Source organism: Cervus canadensis, chromosome 3 (assembly GCF_019320065.1).
Source record: "Cervus canadensis isolate Bull #8, Minnesota chromosome 3, ASM1932006v1, whole genome shotgun sequence".
NCBI lineage: Eukaryota > Metazoa > Chordata > Mammalia > Artiodactyla > Cervidae > Cervus > Cervus canadensis.
This window is the reverse complement of record NC_057388.1, coordinates 24486083-24494496: the sequence shown is the minus strand read 5'-3', so window position 1 is coordinate 24494496 and position 8414 is coordinate 24486083. Positions and strand designations below refer to the sequence as shown.

Here is an 8414-nt window from a genome sequence, read left to right as displayed (position 1 = left end):
TGCAAGGACAATCAGTTAAGACACTGGTGGCTCAGTAAATAATCAACTTAGAATAGAGTTAAAACTGAAATGACATTATTCATTAAAAAATATTGAAAAAGAGAGGGAGGAGCCAAGATGGCGTAGGAGTAGGACGGGGAGACCACTTTCTCTCCTACAAATTCATCAAAAGAATAACTGAACGCAGAGCAAACTTCGCAAAACAACTTCGGATCGCTAGCTGAGGTCATCAGGCGCCCAGAAAAGCAGCCCATTGTCTTCGAAAGGAGGTAGGACAAAATATAAAAGATAAAAAGTGAGACAAAAGAGCTAAGGACGGAGATCCGTCCCGGGAGCTCTTAGGCGGCATTGCGTGGGGTAGGGTCCGGGCCGAGTGCCCTGAGGACAATCAGAGGGAACTTCTGTGAGTTGCCAACTTGAACTGTGGGAGACCAAAAGAGAGAGAGTAAATTAACCGGCCGAACACACTGCCGGCTGTTCGCAGAACAAAGAGACCGAGAGGGTCCAGAGAGGAGCTCGCAGGCTGCGGACCCGCCCAGCCCCGCCGGAGGCAGGAGGCAGGGGGGAGGGGAAGGTCGCGGCGAGACACAGGGCGCAGGCACCCGACCGGCGCGGGCGGGGACTGGGGCTGGGGACGCGGAGGGCGGAAGGCGCGCGCACCCGACTGGCGCCAGCGGAAACTGAGACTGGGTCCGCGGAAGGGAGGGGGCGCGCCACACCTGGGGTAGAGTGCGCCCACCAAGCCCCTGGCTGCCTGGACCGCTCTGACGGGGAAGGCACAGAGAGCAGGCGCAGCTTTTCCTTCCGCGCTTTTGTGGAACACCCGAGGGCTGGAACCTCGCGCAGCGCGGGGCGCACTCCATATAGAACAGCCGGGAGCCTGAGCAGCACAGACGGAGAAAGCAGCGTCAGCCCCTCCCGGCAGCCCCAGCCCATCCCCGCGGCGCAAGCCTGTCCCCACAGCGCAAGCCCCTTCCTGCCCCGCAGAGCGACGGAACTAGCTACCTGAATAAGAGTCCACCTCCGCCCGCCTGTGTCAGGGCGGAAATGAGGCTCTGAAGAGACCGGCAAACAGAAGCCAAATAAACAAAGCGAACCGCTTCAGAAGGGACTGGTGCAACAGATTAAAATCCCTCTAGGAAACGCTGACTACACCGGAGGGGCCTGTAGATATCGAGAAGCGTAAGCTGGAACGAGGAGCTATCTGAAACTGAGCCGAACCCAGACTGACCGCAACAGCTCCAGAGAAACTCCTAGATATAATTTTACTTTTTTCTCTTTTTTTTTTTTTATTTTTTTAATTTTTTTTCTTTTTTTCTTTTTTTTTCTTTTTTCTTTCTTCTCTTTTATTTTCCTTTAAAATCCCCTATTACTCCCCCATTACTCCTTAACTTTCATTTCCACAGACTTTTACGGTTTTTTAATTAGGGGGAAAAAAAAAATTTTTTTTTTTTTTCTTTTTCTTTCTTTTTTTTTCTTTTTTTTTCTTTCCTTTTTCTCTTCTATTTTCTATTTTTCTTTTTCTCTTATTTCTTTTAAAGTCCTCTAGTACTCCTCTACTACTCCTTAATTTTCATTTTCAATACACTATAACCTTAACAAAAAAAAAAAGAAGAGAAGCCCTATCTTTAAACCGAAGATTATTCTCTCCCAATCTTGACTCTCTGTTTTCTACCTCAGAACACCTCTATTTCCTCCTTTCCCCTTCTCTTCCCAATCCAATTCTGTGAATCCTTGTAGGTGACTGGGCTACGGAGAACACTCTGGGAACAGACAGCTGCGTAGATCTGTCTCTCTCCTCTTGAGTCCCCCCTTTTCTCCTCCTGTTCATCTCTATCTCCCTCCTCCCTCTCCTCTTCTTCATGTAACTCTGTGAACCTCTCTGGGTGTCCCTAACGGGGGAGAATCTTTTAGCCATTAACCTAGAAGTTTTCTTATCAGGGCTGTATAGTTGGAGAAGTCCTGAGACTACAGGAAGAATAAAACTGAAATCCAGATGCAGGAGACTTAAGCCCAAAACCTGAGAACACCAGAAAACTCCTGACTACATGGAACTTTAAGTAATAAGTGACTGTCCAAAAGCCTCCATACCTACACTGAAACCAACCACCACCCAAGAGCCAATAAGTTTTAGAGCAAGACATACCACGCAAATTCCCCAGCAACGCAGGAACATAGCCCTGAACATCAACATACAGGCTGCCCAAGGACACACCTAACACATAGACCCATCTCAAAACTCATTACTGGGCACTCCATTGCTCTCCAAGGAGAATAAATCAAGTTCCACGCACCAGAACACTGATGCAAGCTCCCCTAACCAGGAAATCTTGACAAGCCAATCGTCTAACCCCACCCACTGGGTTAATCCTCCACAATAAAAAGGAACCACAGACCTCCAGAATACAGAAAGCCCACTCCAGATACAGCAATCTAAACAAGATGAAAAGGCAAAGAAATACCCAACAGGTAAAGGAACATGAAAAATGCCCACCAAGTCAAACAAAAGAGGAGGAGATAGGGAATCTACCTGAAAAAGAATTTAGAATAATGATAATAAAAATGATCCAAAATCTTGAAAACAAAATGGAGTTACAGATAAATAGCCTGGAAACAAAGATTGAAAAGATTCAAGAACTGTTTAATAAAGACCTAGAAGAAATAAAAAAGAGTCAATTAAAAATGAATAATGCAATGAATGAGATCAAAAACACTCTGGAGGGAACCAAGAGTAGAATAACGGAGGCAGAAGATAGGATAAGTGAGGTAGAGATAAAATGGTGGAAATAAATGAAGCAGAGAGGAAAAAAGAAAAAGGATTTCAAAAGGAAATGAGGACAACCTCAGGGACCTCTTGGGACAACTGTGAAACGCCCCCAACATTCGAATCATAGGGAGTTCCAGAGAAGAAGACAAAAGACAAGGCCATGAGAAAATACTCGAGGAAGATAATAGCTTTGAAACTTCCCTAAAATGGGGAAAGGGAAATAGCCACCCAAGTCCAAGAAACCCAGAGAGTCCCAAACAGGATAAACCCAAGGCGAAACCCCCCAAGACACATATTAATCAAACTAACAAAGATCAAACACAAAGAACAAATATTAAAAGCAGCAAGGGAAAAACAACAAATAACACACAAAGGGATTCCCATAAAGATAACAGCTGATCTATCAATAGAAACCCTCCAGGCCAGAAGGGAATGGCAGGACGTACTGAAAGTAATGAAAGAGAATAACCTACAACCTAGATTACTGTACCCAGCAAGGATCTCATTCAGATATGAAGGAGAATTCAAAAGCTTTACAGATAAACAAAAGCTGAGAGAATTCAGCACCACCAAACCAGCTCTTCAACAAATGCTAAAGGATCTTCTCTAGACAGGAAATACAGAAAGGTTGTATAAACGTGAACCCAAAACAACAAAACTAATTACCCTAAATGTAGAATGGTTGATGCCCCACCAAAAAAACAAGATTGCTAAAATGATACAAAAACAAGACCCCTATATATGCTGTCTACAAGAGACCCACCTCAAAACAAGAAGACACATACAGACTAAAAGTGAAGGGCTGGAAAAAAATATTTCATGCAAATGGAGACCAAAAGAAAGCAGGAGTTGCAATACTCATATCAGATAAAATAGACTTTCAAATAAAGGATGTGAAAAGAGACAAAGAAGGACACTACATAATGATCAAAGGATCAATCCAAGAAGAAGATATAACAATTATAAATATATATGCACCCAACATAGGAGCACCGCAATATGTACGGCAAACGCTAACGAGTATGAAAGAGGAAATTAATAGTAACACAATAATAGTGGGAGACTTTAATACCCCACTCACAACTATGGATAGATCAACTAAACAGAAAATTAACAAGGAAACACAAACTTTAAATGACACAATGGACCAGCTAGACCTAATTGATATCTATAGGACATTTCACCCCAAAACAATCAACTTCACCTTTTTCTCAAGTGCACACGGAACCTTCTCCAGAATAGATCACATCCTGGGCCATAAATCTAGTCTTGGAAAATTCAAAAAAATTGAAATCATTCCAGTCATCTTTTCTGACCACAGTGCAGTAAGATTAGATCTCAATTACAGGAAAAAAATTGTTAAAAATTCAAACATATGGAGGCTAAATAACCTGCTTCTGAATAACCAACAAATCATAGAAGAAATCAAAAAAGAAATCAAAATATGTATAGAAATGAATGAAAATGAAAACACAACAACCCAAAACCTATGGGACACTGTAAAAGCAGTGCTAAGGGGAAGGTTCATAGCATTACAGGCTTACATAAAGAAACAAGAAAAAAGCCAAATAAATAACCTAACTCTACACCTAAAGCAATTAGAGAAGGAAGAAATGAAGAACCCCAGAGTTAGCAGAAGGAAAGAAATCTTAAAAATCAGGGCAGAAATAAATGCAAAAGAAACTAAAGAGACCATAGCAAAAATCAACAAAGCTAAAAGCTGGTTTTTTGAAAAAAATAAACAAAATTGACAAACCATTAGCAAGACTCATTAAGAAACAAAGAGAGAAGAACCAAATTAACAAAATTAGAAATGAAAATGGAGAGATCACAACAGACAACACTGAAATACAAAGGATCATAAGAGACTACTACCAGCAGCTCTATGCCAATAAAATGGACAACTTGGATGAAATGGACAAATTCTTAGAAAAGTATAACTTTCCAAAACTGAACCAGGAAGAAATAGAAGATCTTAACAGACCCATCACAAGCAAGGAAATCGAAACTGTAATCAAAAATCTTCCAGCAAACAAAAGCCCAGGACCAGATGGCTTCACAGCTGAATTCTACCAAAAATTTAGAGAAGAGCTAACACCTATCTTACTCAAACTCTTCCAGAAATTGCAGATGAAGGTAAGCTTCCAAACTCATTCTATGAGGCCACAATCACCCTAATTCCAAAACCAGACAAAGATGCCACAAAAAAAGAAAACTACAGGCCAATATCACTGATGAACATAGATGCAAAAATCCTTAACAAAATTCTAGCAAACAGAATCCAACAACATATTGAAAAAATCATACACCATGACCAAGTGGGCTTTATCCCAGGAATGCAAGGATTCTTTAATATCCGCAAATCAATCAATGTAATACACCACATTAACAAATTGAAAGATAAAAACCATATGATTATCTCAATAGATGCAGAGAAAGCCTTTGACAAAATTCAACACCCATTTATGATTAAAACTCTCCAGAAAGCAGGAATAGAAGGAACATACCTCAACATAATAAAAGCTATATATGACAAACCCACAGCAAGCATCACCCTCAATGGTGAAAAATTGAAAGCATTTCCCCTGAAATCAGGAACAAGACAAGGGTGCCCACTCTCACCACTACTATTCAACATAGTGTTGGAAGTTTTGGCCACAGCAATCAGAGCAGAAAAAGAAGTAAAAGGAATCCAGATAGGAAAAGAAGAAGTGAAACTCTCACTGTTTGCAGATGACATGATCCTCTATATAGAAAACCCTAAAGACTCTACCAGAAAATTACTAGAGCTAATCAATGAATATAGTAAAGTTGCAGGATATAAAATTAACACACAGAAATCCCTTGCATTCCTATATACTAACAATGAAAAACAGAAAGAGAAATTAAGGAAACAATACCATTCACCATTGCAACAAAAAGAATAAAATACTTAGGAGTATATCTACCTAAAGAAACAAAAGACCTATACATAGAAAACTATAAAACACTGATGAAAGAAATCAAAGAGGACACAAAGCAGATGGAGAAACATACCGTTTCATGATTTGGAAGAATCAATATTGTGAAAATGGCTATTCTACCCAAAGCAATCTATAGATTCAATGCAATCCCTATCAAGCTACCAACGGTATTTTCACAGAACTAGACCAAAGAATTTCACAATTTGTATGGAAATACAAAAAACCTCGAATAGCCAAAGTAATCTTGGGAAAGAAGAATGGAACTGGAGGAATCAACCTGCCTGACTTCAGACTCTACTACAAAGCCACAGTCATCAAGACAGTATGGTACTGGCACAAAGACAGAAATATAGATCAATGGAACAGAATAGAAAGCCCAGAGATAAATCCACGAACCTATGGACACCTTATCTTTGACAAAGGAGGCAAGGATATACAATGGAAAAAAGACAAGCTCTTTAACAAGTGGTGCTGGGAAAACTGGTCAAGTGGTGCTGGGAAAACTGGTCAACCACTTGTAAAAGAATGAAACTAGAACACTTTCTAACACCATACACACAAATAAACTCAAAATGGATTAAAGATCTAAATGTAAGACCAGAAACTATAAACCTCCTAGAGGAGAACATAGGCAAAACACTCTCCGACATAAATCACAGCAAGATCCTCTATGACCCACCTCCCAGAATATTGGAAATAAAAGCAAAACTAAACAAATGGGACCTAATGAAACTTAAAAGCTTTTGAACTACAAAGGAAACTATAAGTAAGGTGAAAAGACAGCCCTCAGATTGGGAGAAAATAATAGCAAATGAAGCAACAGACAAAGGATTAATCTCAAAATATACAAGCAACTCCTGCAGCTCAATTCCAGAAAAATAAATGACCCAATCAAAAAATGGGCCAAAGAACTAAACAGACATTTCTCCAAAGAAGACATACAGATGGCTAACAAACACATGAAAAGATGCTCAACATCACTCATTATCAGAGAAATGCAAATCAAAACCACAATGAGGTACCATTACACGCCAGTCAGGATGGCTGCTATCCAAAAGTCTACAAGCAATAAATGCTGGAGAGGGTGTGGAGAAAAGGGAACCCTCTTACACTGTTGGTGGGAATGCAAACTAGTACAGCCGCTATGGAGAACAGTGTGGAGATTTCTTAAAAAACTGGAAATAGAACTGCCATATGACCCAGCAATCCCACTTCTGGGCATACACACTGAGGAAACCAGATCTGAAAGAGACACGTGCACCCCAATGTTCATCGCAGCACAGTTTATAATAGCCAGGACATGGAAGCAACCTAGATGCCCATCAGCAGATGAAATGGATAAGGAAGGTGTGGTACATATACACCATGGAATATTACTCAGCCGTTAAAAAGAATTCATTTGAATCAGTTCTAATGAGATGGATGAAACTGGAGCCCATTATACAGAGTGAAGTAAGCCAGAAAGATAAAGAACATTACAGCATACTAACACATATATATGGAATTTAGAAAGATGGTAACGACAACCCTATATGCAAAACAGAAAAAGAGACACAGAAGTACAGAACAGACTTTTGAACTCTGTGGGAGAAGGTGAGGGTGGGATGTTACGAAAGAACAGCATGTATATTATCTGTGGTGAAACAGGTCACCACCCCAGGTGGGATGCATGAGACAAGTGCTCAGGCCTGGTGCACTGGGAAGACCCAGAGGAATCGGGTGGAGAGGGAGGTGGGAGGGGGGATCGGGATGGGGAACACGTGTAAATCTATTGCTGATTCATGTCAATGTATGACAAAACCCAATGCAAAAAAAAAAAAAAAAGAAATATATGTGGTTCAAAAAGAAAAAAAAAAAAACTGAATAGAAAACCAAAATATTTAAAACTCACAAATATCCAAAGTCTGATTCATGGATAGGAAAAACAGATGAATCCTTAGTAAATAATAAAGGAAATAAGGAAAGAAAGCTTGAATGTACAAAATAAGAAATTATAATATGTAATTACCAAAGATGCAGCAGAAATTAAACACCTTTAGGGACAATTTTCTCAACTTTATATAAATCTGGATAAAATATATGATTTTCATGGAAATAGGAATTACCAAAATTTACCCTATAGGAGGTAAAAATTCTAAAGTAATCAATATTTACCAAAGAAGAAATAGAAAAGAAATAAAATTCCCATAATTCTTGAGTAAATTCCAAGAATTTTCATCACAAAGAATTTTTTTTTCTTTTTCTTTTCTTTGTATCTATATGAAATGATGGATGTTTACTAAACTTACTGGGGTAATCATTTCATAGAATACATGTCAAATCATTACACTGTACACCTTTAACTTACGTAGTGCTTATTTCAATTATAGCTCAATAAAACTGGAAGAAAAAAAAATAATCTTAGAGATAAAACAAGGCAAGAATACCACATTGTAAAAAAGAACCACATCTGGTTATAGAAATCAAAAAGTAGTTACTGAAATTAAGGTGAGTGAATGAATTAAAAAGCAGACCAGGTACAGATGAGTGGAGACTTAATAAACTGTTGGAGACCTGAAAAGGTGATCTTGAGTAGAATACAACATGGCTTCAGAGTGGGAAAATGGAAAATGAGAAAGAATTATTCAACGTACATCTCTTCACTTAAGATCTATACAAAATAGGAATAGGTTTTGATTTTCAAG

The 8414-nt window shown here is 39.3% G+C and overlaps 1 protein-coding gene across 3 annotated transcripts in view; it reads left to right on the top strand.

Moving 5' to 3' along the window:
• SNX13 (sorting nexin 13) overlaps positions 1-8414 on the top strand; it is a 153203-nt gene that overhangs the window by 119337 nt on the left and 25452 nt on the right. The window lies entirely within an intron of this gene.